The sequence below is a fragment of the Martes martes genome, assembly GCF_963455335.1.
Source record: "Martes martes genome assembly, chromosome: 3".
Classification (NCBI taxonomy): domain Eukaryota; kingdom Metazoa; phylum Chordata; class Mammalia; order Carnivora; family Mustelidae; genus Martes; species Martes martes.
In genome coordinates this window covers 45,529,271-45,542,216 of record NC_137890.1, presented here as the reverse complement: position 1 = coordinate 45,542,216, position 12,946 = coordinate 45,529,271, and the positions used below count along the sequence as shown (strand labels likewise).

At 36.8% G+C, this 12,946-nt stretch overlaps 1 protein-coding gene across 4 annotated transcripts in view; it reads right to left on the bottom strand.

Annotated features, from left to right (window-relative positions):
• DIAPH3 (diaphanous related formin 3) overlaps nucleotides 1-12,946 on the bottom strand; it is a gene marked incomplete at its 5' end in the record, with an annotated part of 496,633 nt that overhangs the window by 167,442 nt on the left and 316,245 nt on the right. The gene's annotated exons all lie outside the window — the stretch shown is intronic.

The following is a 12,946-nucleotide window of genomic DNA, read 5'->3' as shown; positions in this document are numbered from 1 at the left end:
AACAAGACCTGAAAGTTCACTGATAGCTTTATCTCCCTTCTTCTCCTTTGAACAATACAGAAAATATTAACACCTGAACTCCAAATACCTCGTTCAATTTATTTCACAATTCTGTCCAGGAGTTAAGCTCTGAACCCCCTTTTCTAAAAAACAAGTTAAACATTGTTTTATTGTATACTTTCTTTATATTTAGTTTCATAATAGATATGAAATTTGTCTCTCAATTCTTTCTTTCTGAAGAAAAAAAATGTTGCCTCTTTAAATATATTCTTTAAAGTAGAGGTCAGCAAAATACACTTGTGGCTTGGCCAGCAGTTTCTCTAAATATTTGGATTGAACATAGCCACACCCTGTCACTTACATACCACTTACGATTGCTTTTATACTGCTACTGCAGAGCTGAGTAATTTTTAACATCTGGTTTGCAAGTATTTACTACCTGGCCCATTAAATGGTTAGCCAATCCCTGCTTTGGGAGCTCCTTTAACAGAGAGATGTTCATGAAAAACAACCCTTTGCCCTTAAAGATTTCCCCCACTTTCTCACAAGACAGCCATGTTTTAAAATAGCTTGTATTGTAGTGGGATTGATCTTTGAGTCTATACTATATTGTGAGAAAATTCTCACAAGTAGGTTCTTATAAAAGGCTGATCAACACATAGATCTTTATTTCTTAAATACTTTTGTATAATGTGGCAGTTCTTATACACTATATATATTTCTGGGCAACTTATGCATACGTGTTTTAGGATCCAAAGGTAAACAATTCATCATTGAACAACCATATAAGGTCCTGAGCAGTCACTCAAATAAGTTTGTTGACCGGACAATCAAGAATATCATCAAAAATACAGTAAGAATGACATTTTATTACTTTCAGAAATGATTTTTAAAAATCTGTTTATTATTGCTTCTTAGAAAGGTAGTAACATGGTAAGAAATCTAAAGTCTTGTGTCTCAGTTTCCTCTTCTGTAAAATGGGCAAAATAACACCCACTTTATGGTGATATTATAAGAATTAAGTGCCAGGCACACAGTAAAACCTATATAAATGCAGCAATTATTAATAATATTAGCAATATTACTAACTTATATTATTTCCATTACTATATCATTGGTGAAATGCCCCACACAATTATTTATCCAGCAACAATTCAAGCAAGAGCCACTTTTTAGCTTGCATTGATTATATACGCTTCTATAAAGCATATGGAGGAGTGTCAATTCTCAGGGTCCCTATAAGAATACAAATATTTTCCATTCAGAGATGTTGGAATATGACTGTACACTGACTTGATAGGAAGTTCCTCCAAAGCATACATCTAATATAGCTGGATTACTTGGCAGGGAAGGTACAGATGTGAATTAAATATGGGAGGCAAGGTATACTCTTATTCTCTAGTCTAGTTATTTACCATTAAAAAATTATATATTTATATTTTCATTTATAGATACAATGTTTTTAATACTTCTAAATCTAATATACTTAATGAGATTTTATTCTGAAAAAGAGTTTAGTTTCCTACAGTATTTCCCCCCAAGGCATTGCTTGCTTTTGAAATTAAACATTTTTTTAAAAGATTTTATATATTTATTTGACAGAGAGAGAATGAGCACAAGTAAGCTGAGAGGCAGGCAAAGAGGGAGGGGGAAGGCAGGCTCCCTACTGAGCAGAGAGACCGATGCAGGACTCGATCCCAGGACCCTGAGATCATGACCTGAGCCGAAGGCAGAGGCTTAACCCACTGAGCCACCCAGGTGCCCGAAATTAAACATTCTTGATAAATTAACTTAAAAATGTGTCCAATGACACAATTCAGTTTTCTTCCCCTCAAAAGCAAAATTTAAAAAATTGATGTTTGTATCGCCTCCTTCCGAAAAAGCTTAGTAGTCTATATTCCAAACATACTTTTTCTTGTCAAAAATATTTGTCTTATTTTAAAGAGAAAAATTATAGTATAAAAATGAGAATATAAAACACAAGTGGACTTCCACAGACACTTTTTAATCATACTGCAACTCCATTTCTGACTCTTAGCTCATTTAAACAATTTTGTCTACCCAACTCAACATTTTCAACATATGATAATATTCTATATATATTGTTAACTTTGAAAATGACTGGAGAGCTTATTATATGAAAAAACATTGAAAAGTTTATAAATGTCTTCTTGTTCAGAGTTATATTTCTTTCAACATTAATGAATATTTAAACTATGCAAACCAGCGATCTCTTCAGTTTTCACTAAACTCAAAACTTTTTCTTCTTACTTAAGTATTTAACTTTTATCTCAGATCCCTAAAATAAGATTAGACAAACTGAATTTAAATCTGCATGCTTTCCAGAGGGATGGGTATCAGGTACTATGACAACACAGGCTAATTCTCTCAGAGTAAACAACCACGCAAGGGTCCAACACATTCCCATTAAATGCTTTTTTAGCAGTTTACTCAATTTTGAGAAGACTCAATGTCAAACATACTAAATGACTGCTTTCTAGAAATTCTTGATGATCACATTTTCAGGAAGAAATGGGAAATATTTTAACTAAGAAAACCTTAAATATGTATTCCCGTACATATTCCTATACCGAAACACGGAAGAATTATTTTTCTTATAATTAACACCAGTCACAACAGTCTTTAAGAATATAAAACATAGGGGCGCCTGGGTGGCTCAGTGGGTTAAAGCCTCTGCCTTCGGCTCAGGTCATGATCCCAGGGTCCTGGGATCGAGCCCTGCATCGGGCTCTCTGCTCAGTGGGGAGCCTGCTTTCCCCTCCCTCTCTGCCTGCCTCTCTGCCTACTTGTGATCTCTCTCTCTGTCAAATAAATAACTAAAATCTTAAAAAAAAAAAAAAAGAATATAAAACATATGTGACCTATTTGCCCATTTTCCATTAAGATTTTCTTTTGTAACTAAATACAAAATTTCCCCTAAAGACAAAAAACAAAAAAATAAGAAAACAAAAACAAAAACACCCAGAAACGATGGACTATAACTACCTTGTGGAAAATGAGTTATTCTTAGAAATCCCTATTTCCAACAGTATAAGTAGATGCTTTAGAGAGGAATCTAGAATGACAGTAAAAATTTAATTACACTCTCTGGTATTACCAAATTCAATGAAAAAAATGCTGTCAGTGAGAACAGGAAAGCATGATATACTATATACTGGCACAAACAATTCATCATCTTAACATTCAATATAAGGTAATATTGGTTGAACTTTTCATGTCCATGAAACTTAGGAAAATGGGAAACTATTCTTTGAGAATGTCCCCAAGAATGTGCAGGTCCTGATGATTAAACTATTTCAGCTTCAAGGTGCTCTTTTTGGTAAAAATCAGTTTCAGATGAAACAGCAAATTACCTATAAGCCTATCAGGAACTTAACATTATTGAACCTATATAATTACGCAATGAGTTTGTTGGTGATTTTGTCATACATTTTGCAACATTCTCAAATAAATGAGATAGTTCAATCTGTTCTACAACTTCTTTAATAGAAGAAGTATGGAATATTCACAATTATGGTTTCCCAAAGTATAACCGGATTTTCCATTAAATGTGTTTTCTTCCTTTATGCTCTGAAGTAGTCTAAAAATACTGTTTTTCCACAATTGTGAGGCTTAAATAAAGGCACAACTAGGCAAAAGAAGGTAGTCATGAAGTGTAGTGCTTAAAGGGAGGCTTAGCGATAGGGTAGTTTTGTTTGTTTTTGAGCTACTGCTAATTACCTATTCAAGGAAAACATCCAGCTACAGGCCTACAATTTCCATGTAAATCTGGAAATGTTTAAGACATAACATTAAAAGTAGGCTTAAGTAAACAGTGTGTGCTCTCTCTCCATTCAGAATGTAGAAGACCAGTGTATCTGATGTACAAAGAGGATACCATTTTATTCATTTTTGTGTGTAGTCCCCTACTTTAATGTTGTCTTTTCAATTACATCGGTTAATATACTTATTATTATGTATTAGTTTATTTCTTTTCCCTCCACTGCCTAGCAACAGTTGACCTTATCATTTTATTAGAATAATCTAGTCTTTACCTTTTGCTGTTATTATTTCAGTGAACAAGATATTTAAAAAGTAAAAGGGAAGTACAAATTACCAGTCATTTAATCCTATAGAACCTGTCATCAGATGTACTTGTAACCCCACTGAGTAAGGCATAGTAAGAATAAATCCTATTGGTAAAGAGAAAATTTAAGTCAATTAGTCTAGCTGCATTTCACTGTGAAAAGTCTAAAAAGTAAAGATTAGAAGAACCTATCAGAATTTTTTTCAAGGTTGTAAACCCAAAATATTCAGCACCTGGAATAGCTCTAATTCTTTAAAAAATCAGATTTAAAGGATATAAAGAAAACATCCTACAGCTAAAATATTTGTTTTGTTCTAGGTTTGGAGCTTTATACCTCCCAGTATGATCTCAGAAAGCAATACTGCCACTAAAGACATTTTTTAAGCCGTAAACTCACCAAAACAAGCAAGGAGAGAAGATATTTCCTATAATAATTACACAAGTGGGCTCAACATCCAACCATGGGACTTTTACATGGTTTTCATTGGTCTGATAACACCATGAGTCAATCTACAAGATTTAAAGAGCACACAGGGAAAAGCGTAGTGCTTCGACGTTCCTATGGGTCAGCTAGTTAGTCCATACGATGGTCATCAGGAATGACATTTAAAGTTGACAAGCATCAAATTTGTGACCTAAATAATCAGTTTTGTTCTGGTTGCCCTCTTTACCAAGAAAATTTTATACTAAAAATATCCCCTCATTGGATGAGTTCATTTTTGTTTGGCAAATCACTACTTTAGTTTCAGTATTCAGTAGATTGTATTTGATCAATCCATGCAGCAAGATTAAATGAGTTATAACTGATTTTACATTTGTTCACTACACAGCGTATTTCACCTGCATGAACCAAAAATTAACTTAAAGTCTTCAAGTAGCATGAATGAAGGATCTTTAACAGGATGAAACATAACTTGAACAAAATTGAAGAAATAATCTAAACACAGAGCTATTGATGAAAAACAACTATTCATTTAGTTCAAAGTGTCTATGTGGAAGCATAAAATAAAAAAGGGACACAATACTTAAAATATTGATCCTGTTATAATGACATGGTGAAGGTAAAAATTACTTCTATTCTTTGTAGAAAGCTAACTTGTTTTGAGGGTGCGTGTACATTATGTGATTTGATCTTCAATATGGAACATCCCTAAGGAACACATGGTGTTATTAACAGAAAACAGGCTCAGTAAGGTTAAGTAAATTGCCCATGGTTCTAATACCCCACATGCTCTGATACCAGAGCCCGCACTCTCAGCCACCGCCATCTTCGCAAAAATAAGGCAGATGGCAAAATACCACCATCAAAAATAAGCAGCCAGGGTTAGGCTTCCCGTAGGTCAAGTTCATAAATCACTTAAGATCTGAAGAAATGAGAGTGAATTCTTCCTCTGTGATTGTCATTACACAATTCAGCCATTACACAGTTCTATGCAGGGAAGGAAGTTTAGGGAGAAACTGTTTCAACTTTAGGGACAAGAAAAATTGCAATGTTCAGCACATACACCCAAATCCAGTGCATGAAAAAGAAAATATCTAACAGAGGCTACCCCACCTTTTGTGTATGCATTAGTAATTGCTTTTAAGGCAGGACTGCTTTTCTCATTTTCAAAATCTTAACCTTAAAGTGGGGTGCCCAGATATGCAGGGTCTGAGAAAAGACAAAGAAGGATGTCCATTGATCTTTTTTGCTACTTTACAATCCCTACAGAAAATGAGCAGAAAAGGAACTACATGAAGCAAAAAAAAAAAAAGTCTGACTTCTTTAAGTGCAATCACACCAATTCTGTATGGGAATATATGAAATAGTAAACTCAGATGGTCATCACAGTGCTTACATATGTCTAATTAAAACAGAAAATTGACAGAAAGAGATCTGCAAATAAAGAAAACACACTGGTGGCTGTCAGAGGGGAGAGGGCTGGGAGCACAGGCAAAATGGGTGAAGGGGAGTGGGAGATACAGGCTTCCAGTTACGGAATGAACAAATCATGAGGATGAAAGATACAGCATCGAGAATATAGTCAATGACGTTGTGTCATGACAGATGGTAGCTACACTTGTGGTGAGCATAGCATAATGTATAGAGGTGCTGAATCACTACATTGTACACATGATATCAATATAACATTGTGTATCAATTATAGTTCAAATACACAGAAAAATGACTATTCTTAAGTACAATTTGGTAGGAAAATTGTTTTCAAACATGTTATCTATAAGGGAACAAATAACAAAGGAGAGCCAAGAGGGGAAGCATTCAGAAGTATTTCTCTAGGATGAGGTCATTAAGCAAAATAAACAAGGTGTCAGTAGAAATTTGCTTAAGGAGTTAAGAGTGTTGTTGCACTGTGCTAATAACTCTGGTTAAAGAAAAAGAATAGCAAAAGAATTTTCAGTGATGGAAAAGGAAAGCATCACCAAGATAAGAAACAAAAATGTTAAAGAAGAGACCACAAGGGGCACCTGGGTGGCTCAGTGGGTTAAAGCCGCTGCCTTCGGCTCAGGTCATGATCCCAGGGTCCTGGGATCGAGCCCCGCATCTGGCTCTCGGCTCAGCAGGGAGCCTGCTTCCCCCTCTCTCTTCCTGCCTCTCTGCCTACTTGTGATCTTGGCCGTCAAGTAAATAAATAAAATCTTAAAAAAAAAGAAGAGACCACAAGCTTCAGGTGTGTGTAAAGGCATTTTGAGAAAAGTTCTCTAATATAAATATGAGTGAGAAGTGGGGCCAAGACAAACATTATGCTTCAAGACCACAGGGCCCAACGAGACACATGAAAATTAGGTCTCAATTCAAAGAACCAAGGTGAACATGCTAGAGCTGTTAGGTAGGATGGGGGGTGGGTGGAGGGTCCTAGTAAAGCCAATGAGAATTCCGTAATGGGCTCAATTCATCCTATAGAAGCCCACACCTCTTTAATGGGTACATTGGTAATTGTATGTAACAATGAGTCTAAAACCAATTACAAGTGGAAAACGATGATTATTGTTGTCCAACACTACACAACAGAAGGCATAAACTTCACCCGATGAAGCCTGATGCCTGGGAGGACACCAACATACTCGGCCTACAGTGTGGGGTCAAGTAGTCCCACCTAGTATCTCCAATTTGAATTCTATGGTTCCCATGAGTCCTACAGGAAACAACAATCTATTACAGGAAGATGTTGACTCTCTACCCCTAACCTTAACCCTCATCCTCAGCCTTTGGGTACATTAGTAGTCCTCTAATTTTTTTTTTTTTTTTTAATTTATTTGACAGAGATCACAAGTAGGCAGAGAGGCAGGCAGAGAGAGAGAGAGGAAGGGAAGCAGGCTCCCCGCTGAGCAGAGAGCCCGATGTGGGGCTCGATCCCAGGACCCTGAGATCATGACCCAAGCTGAAGGCAGAGGCTTTAACCCACTGAGCCACCCAGGTGCCCCAGTCCTCTAGTTTTAAAAGAGAACATTTTATGCTGTGAAATAGAACCAGACCAGCAACCATTCTGTACCATGAACCCATCAATGTAGACAGAAAGTTATTAAGGAATGAGGATATAAAGTAGGTCTTGTGCTGATTCCCTCTAGTAAATTACCAAAAATGCCCTTAAAAATCACATTTTAACAATTCTTCCAAACTCTCTGAGCAATAGTCTACTTGGAAATATTTTCAAAAGTACAGGCTTTGGAGTTGGGCAGGCTTCCATTCAAATCCAAGCCCCTACCAATTCTGAAGCCTTCTGAAAAGGCACTCAGATTCTTTACTGCCACCACCCCCCCCCCCCAGCCCTCAATACTGCACGGGTGACATTCTGTACCTCACAAGAACACTGGGGAGACAAAGCTGGATGATGCACATAAAGCATCTAGCATGGATTCTAGCAAGAAACAGGCACTCGATTAGTGGCAGTTGTTTTGGGGTTTGTCTTGTTGAAGACAACAATAAAAATAGAGCTAAATAAGATGATAATGGAAACTTATTCCCTATTTCTTGGAAATTGATCAGTATTTCTAAATAGAAACCATATACCTAGAGTAGATTGTTAAAACAACAACAAATGAATTGCCAGATGAGAATCTCCAACTAGAAAAGAGGTGAGGTAAGCTGCGGTCACAATGAGCAGGGCTCCTCGGAGGAAGCTACACAATCATGGAACTTTTGCCTCTTGGTCTACATGGCTTGAGGCAGCAGTCTAGAACAGATGTTCCTTCTTTAGCTATTGTGCAGGGGCTCTCAGAAAGGAAAGGAAAAAAATAAATATATAAAAGAACCTGAACAGCTAAATACAAACAATGTAGTTAAAAGATCTTAGTAACACTGGTAAGAGATTACATGAGTTGGTAAAAGGTATCGCAAAGGGCTTTAAATAAAAATGAGCCAGGCTTTAATTGTTTAAGAGTAAATTCTGGAACAATTCTAAAATATAAATATTTTTGGATAAATTATTCACAAACCAATCACTATTAAAAATAAAAGTGGCAAAAAAATAAAAGTGGTCACATATTTTATTTTGGGGAGGTATTAAATTTCAGGTTAGTTCTGTTAGTCATTTAAATGTAATTCTCATGTTTAATAGGAATTAATAGAGTTCAGCATCTATGGCATAAACTGGTGCAAGACTCCCTGGGTTAGCCCCTCAGCTCCGTCAGTTGCTGGCAAGTCACGACCTCTATAAGCCTCAGTTTTTTCATCTGTAAAATGAGAATAATACCAACATGGATATGACATCTAGTAATTGTTAGGGTTAAATGAATGAATAGGGCACCTGGCACTTGGCTAGCATCATATGTATTAGCTAATAAAGCCTGGCCCCCATTGTAGATGAGACTCTTACTCAACAAATTTACCCATCTGTTGAGTAATAGATAAATGCCATGAGTTACAATAGAGAAACAAAGGTAAGCAAGATAGACACACATCTAACTAGATGAAGCAAAGTCTGAGCAGAGAGCAGAAGGGTGAGTATAGTAACTCTGCCAGGCAAAATATGGACAGAATGCTCCAGGCATAGGAAACCATAAATAGAAGGATCTGAACTTTGGAGAAAACATTCCATGGAAAACTGCCATAGTTGGTGGGGGGGGTGGGCAGGTATGGAATGAGGACAGTAGCTCCAACTCCATGTACGTAATACAAAATGGACCTCCACTTTAATGGTAAAATTTGCTCATTCGTGGCCAGGAGTATTCCTAAAGACCAGTGGATGAAGTAACAATATAAATGTATCTTACCAGTATTTTCTTAAAAAAGAAATTTTTTTTTTTGCTTATTGTATTGATATGCCTTTCCAGAACAGAACCTAACACATTAAAGTACTACATCTGTTGCTAAAATTTGCACACTGATTCAGTGAAGTTAACTGGATTTTCAAAGCTGAATAGTGTGGAATTAAATAGCAACATAAGGGATCAGGAGAATTTGAGAAAACAAACCATTTGTCAAAAATTTTTGCCAATATTGACACTGTCATCTTTTTAAACATACACTGTCTAAAATTCAAGCAGTATAACTATATTTACCAGAAAGGAAGAAACAATAAAAAGTGTGTGCCAAATTCACCACCTTGATATAACCACTTCCTTCCAGTCTTTTATTTTTACGCAAAAGAAACTTTCCGCTCCAAATTATTCATTTAAATAAAATATATTTGGGGCACCTGGGTGGCTCAGTTGGTTAAGCAACTGCCTTTGGCTCAGGTCATGATCCCAGGGTCTCAGGATCGAACCCTGCGTCAGGCTCCTTACTCAGCAGGGAGCCTGCTTCTCCCTCTCCCTCTGCCTGCTACTCCACCTGCTTGTGCTCTCTCTCTGTCAAATAAGTAAATAAAATTTAAAAAAATAAAATAAAACATTTTTTATATTTAGCTCTAATGAGGTTAACTCAGGACAATGTGCATATGTGTGTGACAGCATCTACTTCTAGGACCCATATGAACTCAGAAATAAACAAAGTATTGTTCCACTCTATTACCCTCCTCTTTTGAATGCTTCCCCACTCAAACACTTTCTCTCTCTGCCTATCACTTAGTAACACAATGGCCAAGTTACCCCCAGAATGCCAAGAGCCCTTTAATCCTGCCAGATCTTTAAAAAAATTTGGAATTAGACTTGATTCAAATGCCAATATAAATGCTTAAAAACAGTACACCCTTGGTTTCATTAGAAAACCCTTTGTATGCCAGTGATCTTATCTGTAAAACAGAATATAAGCTATAAAACATGAGAAGGAGCACCACATAACATTTAATTGTACAGGCTCTTGGAGGAAGCCCATACAGGGTGAGTTCAAACCCTTTTTCTACCATTTTATAGCTACATGACATTAAGCCATATATGTTCCATCTCTGTGCCACAGAGGGATGGTAACAGTGAAAGATGGAAAACTATTATGAAGATTGACTGAGATAACATATATAAGGCATTTGGAAGAATATCTGGTTCACAGAACACTCAATATATGATAGATGTTATTATTCCATATATCTATTTTATATTTTTATGCATAATTGTGTCAGGGGTGCCTAAGACCACCCTCTGGTTTGATAATTTGTTGGAAGGACTCAGAACCCAAAAAAGCTCTTGTACTCATGGTTACAGTTTATTACAGTGAAAGGGCACAGATTAAAATCACCATTGACTTCTCCCAGAGGAGTTACATTATTCTAGCAATGACATGTGACAATGCATAGGAAGTACAACCAAAAAAGGGAACTCTCCCATGTCTTGGCATCGAGAGTTTTTATTGGGAAGGTCAGTCACATAGGCATGGACATTCTTTCTTTCTTTCTTTTTTTTTTTTTTTAAAAGATTTTATTTATTTATTTGACAGAGAGAGACACAGCGAGAGAGTGGGAGTGGGAGAGGGAGAAGCAGGCTTCCTGCCGAGGAGGGAGCCCAACATGGAGCTCGATCCCAGGACTCTGGGATCACGACCTGAGAAGAAGACAGATGCTTAACCGCTAAGCCACCCAGGTGTCCCCATAAATCACATTTCTAGCAAAAACTATTTGTAGGCTGGTCCAAGGCCCCAGGCTGATATCCAAGATCTATAAAGAACTCCTCAAACTCAACACACACAAAACAGATAATCACATCAAAAAATGGGCAGAAGACATGGACAGACACTTCTCCAAAGAAGACATACAAATGGCTAACAGTCACAGGAAAAAATGTTCATCATCATTAGCCATCAGGGAGATTCAAATCAAAGCCACATTGAGATACCACCTTATACCAGTTAGAATGGCCCAAATTAACAAGACAGGAAACAACAAGAGTTGGAGAGGATGTGGAGAAAGGGAAACCTTCTTACATTGTTGGTGGGAACGCAAGTTGGTGCAGCCACTTTGGAGATCAGTATGGAGATTCCTTAAGAAATTAAAAATAGAGCTTCCCGATGACCCTGTAATTGCACTACTGGGTATTTACCCCAAAGATATTGATGTAGTGAAAAGAAGGGCCACCTATACCCCAATGTTCATAGCAGCAATGGTCACCAAACTGTGAAAGAACCAAGATGGTGGAAGAACTGTCCCTTCAATGGACAAATGGATAAAGAAGATATGGTCCATATATACAATGGAGTATTGTGCCTCCATCAGAAAGGATGAATACCCAACTTTTATATCAACATGGATGGGACTGGAGGAGATTATGCTGAGTGAAATAAGTCAAGCAGAGAGAGTCAAGTATCATATGGTTTCACTTACTTATGCAGAATAAGGAGTAACACAGAGAACATTGGGAGATGGAGAGGAGAAGTGAGTTGGGGGAAATTGGAGGGGGAGATAAACCATGAGAGACTGTGGACTCTGAGAAACAAACTGAGGGTTTTGGAGGGAAGGGGGGTGGGGAGTTGGGCAAGCCTGGTGGTGGGTATTATGGAGGGCACGTATTGCATGGAGCACTGGGTGTGGTGCATAAACAACGAATACTGGCACACTGAAAAGAAGTAAAATAAAATAAAATAAAATGGAAAAAAAAACCACAAAACAAAACAATCTATAGGTTGGTCCAAGGCCCCAGGCATCCAAAAACATCTGATCTGTAGGAGACGGGGTATTCTAAGGGCTTACAGGTGACCTCCCAGGAGCCAGGGGAGGGTGAGTACTTTCTTTGAAATACGCAGTGTTGGAATACCTCAAGCCTACTAAATTAATCCTTTACCAGACACTAATTTATTTAACAACTATCATGTGCAAAGAGCTTCAATAAATATTTAATATATAGTAGCTGGTTTAATAAACACTTTTATGAGAAAGGAATTAATATTTCTATTTATAAATATGGAAACTGAGGTTCAGTAAGGTTACATCAGTTCATGGTCACATAATTAGTGTGGAATCCAAGCCTAACTTTCTTAGACTGCAAAGCCTTTGCTACTTCCACTAAGGCCATGTTGCCTCATAAGATATAAAAGTGAAATATACTGTATAATATTTCACACATATAGAGACATAATAAATATCCTTATCAATTGAATCCAATTTTTCCACTTCTGGTAGTGAAAAACTAAAGAATCATTTTGAATTTGTAGAGGGAAAAAACTAAATCTATGGGCAAACATGTATTTATTGTAGACCAGTTTTCCCTTAAAATACTGAGTTTTGATTAAAGGACTATTTCACCATAACCAAGTGCAATACACTCAGCAATAAATTTTTCCTAGGAGTAAAAAGAAAAGCTTCTTTAAAATTCAAGTTTTCTTTACCCTTCAAGAAACTTTTTAATCCCCACAAACATTTGCTGAAATAGAGAAATGACTTACCCATCTATTAAGAATAACATAATTTTTATTGCAGAAATGTATCACCAGTTTCCCTGGGGAGGCAACAATGCTTTCTCACTTTAATATGTGTGTGGTTTTTTTTCCTCATCTAA